Source organism: Macaca nemestrina, chromosome 2, assembly GCF_043159975.1.
Source record: "Macaca nemestrina isolate mMacNem1 chromosome 2, mMacNem.hap1, whole genome shotgun sequence".
Classification (NCBI taxonomy): Eukaryota; Metazoa; Chordata; class Mammalia; order Primates; family Cercopithecidae; genus Macaca; species Macaca nemestrina.
This window is the reverse complement of record NC_092126.1, coordinates 77,931,428-77,939,661: the sequence shown is the minus strand read 5'-3', so window position 1 is coordinate 77,939,661 and position 8,234 is coordinate 77,931,428.

The following is an 8,234-nucleotide window of genomic DNA, read 5'->3' as shown; positions in this document are numbered from 1 at the left end:
GCTGGGATTACGGGCTTGAGCCACCGCGCCCGGCCCAGTCTCTGTCATTTCTACGTTAACATTGAAACAGGTCGGCATGCATCCTTTCCAGTATATATTAAACCACATAAAAAGTTATTGGCTAATTTCTTTAAAGTCTCTTCCCTCGGATTTGAGTAGCAAAGTCAACCATATGCCTCCCTCCCTTAAACATCTATAGAGAGTGATATCCTGCTTCACTAAGTTTTTCCCGAGGGAGGTGACTTCCTTTCTCTTGTCAAATATCAAACAGTTTGGCCATCGTTAAACCTGGGGTAAAACTGATCCTCTTATTTTGAGAAATAAGCCTTGAGAAAGTTAAGAATTTTATTTTCCCCATGATGCTTTCTATGTTGTAAACATTGCACTATTCAACAATTCTAAAAGCCTGAAAATACTGCTTTTAGTTTCTACCTGGGGTTTTTCCTTTGTTTTCAGAAAGTGTAAATACCTTTAAATAAATATTTATTCAAAATGTTGCATCATTAACTATTTTTTACTGGCTAAAAAATAAAAATAAAATAACTCTAGTCTCTATAGTAAGATAATGATTACTTACTGCTCAATCCTCCGTTACTAGAATTCACTGTTGCAACAATAGATGTGGTTCTAGCTTCCCGTTCTACTTTTTTTTTTTTTTTTTAACATTTAGAGTTCATTATCACCTTGGGTTATGATTATCTGATCTCCTCAACACTTATCCTCCCGTGACATATACACACACCAAAAAATAGAACAACAACAAGAAAAACTTGTCATTGGTTTGATTGAAGGCTCCCAACTTAGCGTGATTTTCTTTTTCCAGTAACTGCTATCAGATGTTTTCTTTAGAATCACCCTTTCTTATGGGTTGTAATTTTTCCTTAATAATATATTAATTTCGTCTCACAAATTTTTAGTCATAGTAAAAAGTTTGAACTTACTACTAATAGTAATAGACATTTATTGATGAATGTTAAGCTAAAGAGTGACATGACATATTTTGTGTATTAGAAAAATTACTTTAAGTCAACTTAGTGAAAGAATAGACCTAGAGATATTGAAAAATATTAGTTAAGATATTTTTTAAATCAAGGAAGGTAAATAATGTTATCTAAATTAAATAAATATGATACAGGAAGTGGAGAAAAGTAGGAATTTTACAGATTTAATTAGGCAGTAGAATCAACAGGAATTGGCAGCGAGTTTAGAGACGATAGCAATTAGAGGCCAGAACTGGAGGATTTAGAGGCCAGAATCAACAGGAATTGGAGGCCAGTTGACTGTGTGTAAGGAAAGATGAATGCAGATATGAGGACAACACCAGATTTTTGGCTTTGACAGCTGTGTAGATGATATCGATACTCACTAAAACTGACATTCAGAAATAAAAAACAAGGGAGAAAATGATGTCAGTGTTAAACCATGCTGTTCCTGAGATAATGGTGATGTTTGGTATTCAATTGGACATGTGAGTCAGGAGCTCATTAAAGACATGTTGTTTAGTTATCTAGATGAAGAAATCATTAAAATTTATAAAAATTGCATCATGAGAGGATATGTAACAACCCTGAATTATAATAATATATGAGAGAAGGAAAAGGATTGTATAAGAAATCTGATAAAATGTAACGTGATCAAAAGTGAGCACTGCCTTTCTGAATATAAACCAAAAATAAAATTCTAAGGCCCCTCCATCCATCTAAACGGACTTCTTCCTCATCCAGAGCTTTTAAAATTTAACCTGAAAGACTGGATCAGGTCATGAAGGGATGTGGAGGTAGGACATGCCTCATTATGCCTCTCGCATTAATATCAACACAGACTTTAAGTCTGATAAGAAACATTTTACAGCCTGTTTCTCTCTGAAGCCTGCTAGCCAAAAGCTTCATCTGCATGATAAAACTATGGTCTCCACAACCTCTTATTGCAACCTAAACATTCCTTTCTCTTGGTCCCAGGTCTTTAGATAAACTTAACCAATTGTCAACCAGAAAATATTTCAATTTACACCCCGAACTCCCACTTTCAGCTGTCCCACCTTTCTGGACCAAATCAATGTATTTCTTTCTTTCTTTATTATTATTATTATTATTATTATTATTATTATTATTATTATTTTACCTTAAGTTCTAGGGTACATGTGCACAACTTCCCCTTTTGTTACAAATGTATACATGTGCCATGTTGGTGGGCTGCACCTGTTAACTCATCATTTACATTAGGTATATCTCCTAAAGCTATCCCTCCCCACTGCCCCCACTGCCCAGCAGGTCCTGGTGTATGGTGTATGATGTTCCCCACCCTGTGTCCATGTGTTCTCATTGTTCAATTCCCACCTATGAGTGAGAACATGTGGTGTTTGGTTTTCTGTCCTTGCGATAGTTTGCTCAGAACGATGGTTTCCAATTTCATCCATGGCCCTATAAAGGACATGAACTCATCCTTTTTTATGACTACATAGTATTCCATGGTGTATATGTGCCACATTTTCTTAATCCAGTCTATCATTGATGGACATTTGTGTTGGTTCCAAGTCTTTGCTATTGTGAATAGTGCCACAATAAACATACGTGTGCATGTGTCTTTATAGCAGCATGATTTACAATCCTTTGGGTATATGCCAGGTAATGGGATGGCTGGGTCAAATGATATTTCTAGTTCTAGATCCTTGAGGAATCGCCACACTGTCCTCCACAAAGGTTGAACTAGTTTACAGTAAAACCAACAGTGTAAAAGTGTTTCTATTTCTCCACATTCTCTCCAGCACCTGTTGTTTCCTGACTTTTTAATGATCGCCATTCTAACTGGTGTGAGATGGTATCTCATTGTGGTTTTGATTTGCGTTTCTCTGGTGGCCAGTGATGATGAGCATTTTTTCTTGTGTCTGTTGGCTGCATAAATGTCTTCTTTTGAGAAGGGTCTGTCCATATCCTTTGCACACTTTCTGATGGGGTTGTTTTTTCCTTGTAAATTTGTTTGAGTTCTTTATAGGTTCTGGATATTAGCCCTTTGTCAGATGAGTAGATTGCAAAAATTTTCTCCCATTCTGTAAGTTGCCTGTTCACTCTGATGGTAGTTTCTTTTGCTGTGCAGAAGTTCTTTAGTTTAATTAGATCCCATTTGTCAATTTTGGCTTTTGTTGCCATCGCTTTTGGTGTTTTAGTCATGAAGTCCTTGCCTATGCCTATGTCCTGAATGGTATTGCCTAGGTTTTCTTCTAGGGTTTTTATAGTTTTTAGGTCTAACATCTAAGTCTTTAGTCTATGTTGAATTGATTTTTGTATAAGGTGTAAGGAAGGGATCCAGTTTCAGCTTTCTACATATGACTAGCCAGTTTTCCCAGCACCATTTATTAAATAGGGAATCCTTTCCCCATTTCTCGTTTTTGTCAGGTTTGTCAAAGATCAGATGGCTGTAGATGTGTGGTATTATTTCTGAGGTTTCTGTTGTGTTTCATTGGTCTATATCTCTGTTTTGGTACCAGTACCATGCTGTTTTGGTTACTGTAGGCTTGTAGTATAGTTTGAAGTCAGGTAGGGTGATGCCTCCAGTTTTGTTCTTTTGGCTTAGGATTGTCTTGACAATGCAGACTCTTTTTTGGTTCCATATGAACTTTAAAGTAGTTTTTTCCAATTCTGTGAAGAAACTCATTGGTAGCTTGATGGGGATGGCATTGAATCTATAAATTACCTTGGACAGTATGGCCATTTTCACAATATTGATTCTTCCTGTCCATGAGCATGGAATGTTCTTCCATTTATTTGTGTCCTCTTTGATTTCACTGAGCAGTGGTTTGTAGTTCTCCTTGAAGAGGTCCTTCACATCCCTTGTAAGTTGGATTCCTAGGTATTTTATTCTCTTTGAAGCAATTGTGAATGGGAGTTCACTCATGATTTGGCTCTCTGTCTGTTATTGGTGTATAGGAATGCTTGTGATTTTTGCACATTGATTTCATATCCTGAGACTTTGCTGAAGTTGCTTATTAGCTCAGGGAGATTTGGGGCTGGGGTTTTCTAAATATACAATCATGTCATCTGCAAACAGGGAAAATTTGACTTCTTATTTTCCTAACTGAATACCCTTTATTTCTTTCTCTTGTGTGATTGCCACTTTTCAAAGGGATTGCTTCCAGTTTTTGCCCATTCAGTATGATACTCGCTGTGGGTGTGTCATAAATAGCTCTTATTATTTTGAGATATGTCCCACCAATACCTAGTTTACTGAGAGTTTTTTGAGAGTTTTTAGCATGAAGGCTGTTAAATTTTGTCAAAGGCCTTTTCTGTATCTATTGAGATAATCATGTGGTTTTTGTCTTTGGTTCTGTTTATATAATGGATTATGTTTATTGATTTGTATATATTGAACCAGCCTTGCATTCCAGGGATGAAGCCAACTTGATTGTGGTGGATAAGCTTTTTGATGTGCTGCTCGATTTGGTTTGCCAGTATTTTATTGAGGATTTTTGCATTGATATTCTTCAGGGATATTGGTCTAAAATTCTATTTTTTGTTGAGTCTCTGCAGGTTTTGGTATCAGGATGATGTTGGCCTAGTAAAATGAGTTAGGGAGGATTCCCTCTTTTTCTATTGATTTGAATAGTTTCAAAAGGAATGGAACCAGTTCCTCTTTTGATCTCTGATAGAATTCAGCTGTGAATCCTTCTGGTTCTGGACTTTTTTTGCTTGGTAGGCTATTAATTATTGCCTCAATTTCAGAACCAGAAAGGGATTCAACTTCTTTCTGGTTTAGTCTTGGGATGGTATATCTGTCTAGGAATTTATCCATTTCTTCTAGATTTTCTAGATTATTTGCATAGAAGTGTTTATAGTATTATCTGATGGTAGTGTGTATTTCTGTGAGATCAGTGGTGATATCCCCTTTATCATTTTTTATTGCATCTGTTTGATTCTCCTCTCTTTTATTCTTTATTAGTCTTGTTAACAGTTTATCAATTTGGTTTATCTTTTCAAAAAACCAGCTCCTGGATTCATTTATTTTTTTAATGGTTTTTTGTGTGTCTGTCTCCTTCAGTTCTGCTATGATCTTAGTTATTTCTTGCCTTCTGCTAGCTCTTGCTTCTCTAGTTTTGAATGTGTTTGCTGTTGCTTCTCTAGTTCTTTTAATTGTGATGTTAGGGTGTCAATTTTAGATCTCTCCTGCAGGCATTTAGTGCTATAAATTTCCCTCTACACATTGCTTTAAATGTGTATGAGAGAATCTGGTATGTTGTATCTTTGTTCTCATTGGTTTCAAAGAACATCTTTATTTCTGCCTTCATTTCATTATATACTCAGTAGTCATTCAGGAGTAGTTTGTTCAGTTTCCATGCAGATGAGTGGTTTTGGGTGACTTTCTTAATCCTGAGTTCTAGTTTGATTGCACTGTGGTCTGAGAGAGAGTTTGTTATAATTTTTGTTCTTTTACATTTGCTGTGGAGTGCTTTACTTCAATCATGTGGTCAATTTTGGAATAAGTGCGATGTGGTGCTGAGAAGAATATATATTCTGTTGATGTGGGGTGGAGAGTTCTGTAGATGTCTATTAGGTCCGCTTGGTGAAGAGCTGAGTTCAATTCCTGGATATCCTTGTTAACTTTCTGCCTTATTGATCTGTCTAATGTTGCCAGGGAGGTGTTAAAGTCTCCCATTATTATTGTGTGGGAGTCCAAAAAAAAATGTATATATTTCTTAAATGTACTTGATTGATGTCTCATGCCTCCCTTTAATGTATAAAATCAAGCTGCACCCTGACCACCTTGGGCACAGGTTGCCAGGACATCCTGAGGCTGTATCACGGGTGTGTATCCTTAGCTTTGGCAAAATAAACTTTCTAAATTAACTGAGATCTGTCTCAGGTTTTCTGGGTTTATTTGAAGAAAAGGAGACGATGAGACAAATAAATAGAAATTTTCAGGCTGGATTGCTGACTGTATCAAATTTAGATAGCAGAGATTTATAAAGGGAACAATCTGCGGATTAATGTTTTCCTTTTTCCTTTTTTTTTTTCCTCTGAAGTGAAATGCAAGATAGGCTAGTTAATGGTTTGTTAGCCAGTTGAATTGATTTGGTGTTGGAAATTAGCTAGGCAGTGCTTCAAAAAGAAAATAAGAAATGAAAATATTGGCCAGTGTCATGGAAGCAGACATAAGAAATCAGAGATAGTGTTTTGTTTGATAAAGTAATGTCAACAAAAAGAGTCAAACCCTATAAAATATTTTAAGAGATTTATTATGAGCCAAATATGAGTGACCATGACCCATAACACAGACCTCAGGAGGTCCTGAGAACATATGCTTAAGGTGGTTGGGTGCAGTTTGGTTTTATATATTTTAGGGAGGCACCAGTCAAATGCACTTAAGAAATACATTGGTTTGGTTCAGAAAGGCGGGACAACTTAAAGGGGTCAGAAGAGCTGGGGTTGAACTTCCAGGCTATAGGTAAATTTAAAGTTTTCTGATTGACAATTGGTTTAGTTTGTCTAAAGACCTGGGATCAATTTAAAAAAAAATGTTCAGGTCAAGTTAAAAGATTGTGGAGACCAAGGTTCTTTTGAAGTCTTATGGTGGCTGCCTTTAGAGAAAATAGATGACAAGTGTTTTCTATTCAAACCTTTCAAAGGTGCTAGATTCTTATCCAAATCCCTTCAGGATTGAGAGGGCCGGGAAGAAAAAGATATAGCTATGTTAATAGAGATTATTTACAGATGCACATATATTCCCACAAAGGACAGCTTTGCAGGACCATTTCAATATATGGTAAGGAAGCATGCTTTTGGGGTAAAATATTTTGACTTTCTTCTTTGCCACATAACGTTATGCCAGAGTCAGATTGGAAAGTAAGTTACAATATATAGGGTTAAATAAAACCCATCTGATGAGAATTTATGGTTTGTAGGGTATGACTCCCCCAACCCTTTAGATAGGAATTTGGGCAAGAGAAAAAAGTCAGAGCTTAGACCTCAGTAATAAAGGTGTCATGTTATCACAGAAGATTGTGTTAATTTTATAAATATAAAATATTTTATATAAATATAAGATAGCCAAAAATACTATAAAGTGTGATCTAATCTTGTTCTCTTGATCAATAACAAGATCAAAAGAGATCATTAGAAGTCTTAGTCATGAATTATTCACCTAGACCAATGTCCAGAAGAGTTTTTCCTAGGTTTTCTTGCAGGATTTTTATAGCTTGAGGTCTTACATTTAAGTCTTCAACCCATCTTCAGTTATTTCTTTTTTTTTTTTTTTTAACATAGTGAGAGATAGGGGTCTAATTTCAGTCTTCTGCATATAGCAAACCAAACCCAAAGCTATCAAAAGAAAGAAAATAACAAAAGTCAGAGGAGAACTAAAAAAAAATTGAGAAAAAAAAATAACAAATTAAAAGGTGGTTCTTTGAAAAGATAAACAGAATGGATAGCCCATTAGCAAGACTAACAAAGAAAATAAGAGAGAAGATCCAAATAACCATAATCAGGAATAAAAAAGGAGACATTACAACTGATACCACAGAAATAGAAAAGATCATCAGACACTAATATGAATAGCTATATATCTACAAACTAAAAGCCTAGATAAAATGGATAAATTCCTGGAAACATACAACCTTCCAAGATTGAACCAGGAAGAAATAGAAATCCTGAACAAATCAGTAACAAGTAGTGAGAGTGAATAAGTAATAAAAAAGTCTCCCAAGAAAAGGAAGACCAAAAACAGAAGGATTCACAGGCAAATTCTACCAAATATACAAGGAAGAACTGGTACCAATCGTCCTGAAAGTCTTCCAAAAAATCAATGAGGAAGGAGTTCTCCCTAATTAAGCCTAGGGAGTAGGTTTCACCCCAATACCAGAGCCAGACAAGGACACAACAAAAAAAGAAAACTACATACCAATATGAACATAGACGTGAAAATCCTAAAGAAAATACATTTTGGAATACACACTCATAAGCTTACTTTTTTTTTTTTTTTTTTGCTTCCAAATTCTGTCATATCACGGGTGGCAAAACTATGAATATCTATATTCATGGATTAAAATAATAATTATTTAGAGGCCTGCTGCTTCCCTAGAATTATTGCATTTTGCATAATCTGGATTTATACAATTGGTTTACATTTCTCTTTTAACATGAATAAATTTATTTTTTTATTTGTATTTATTTATTTATTTTTGAGACAGGGTCTTGTTCTCTCATCCAGGCTGGAGTGCAGTGGTGTGATCACAGTTCACTGCTGCC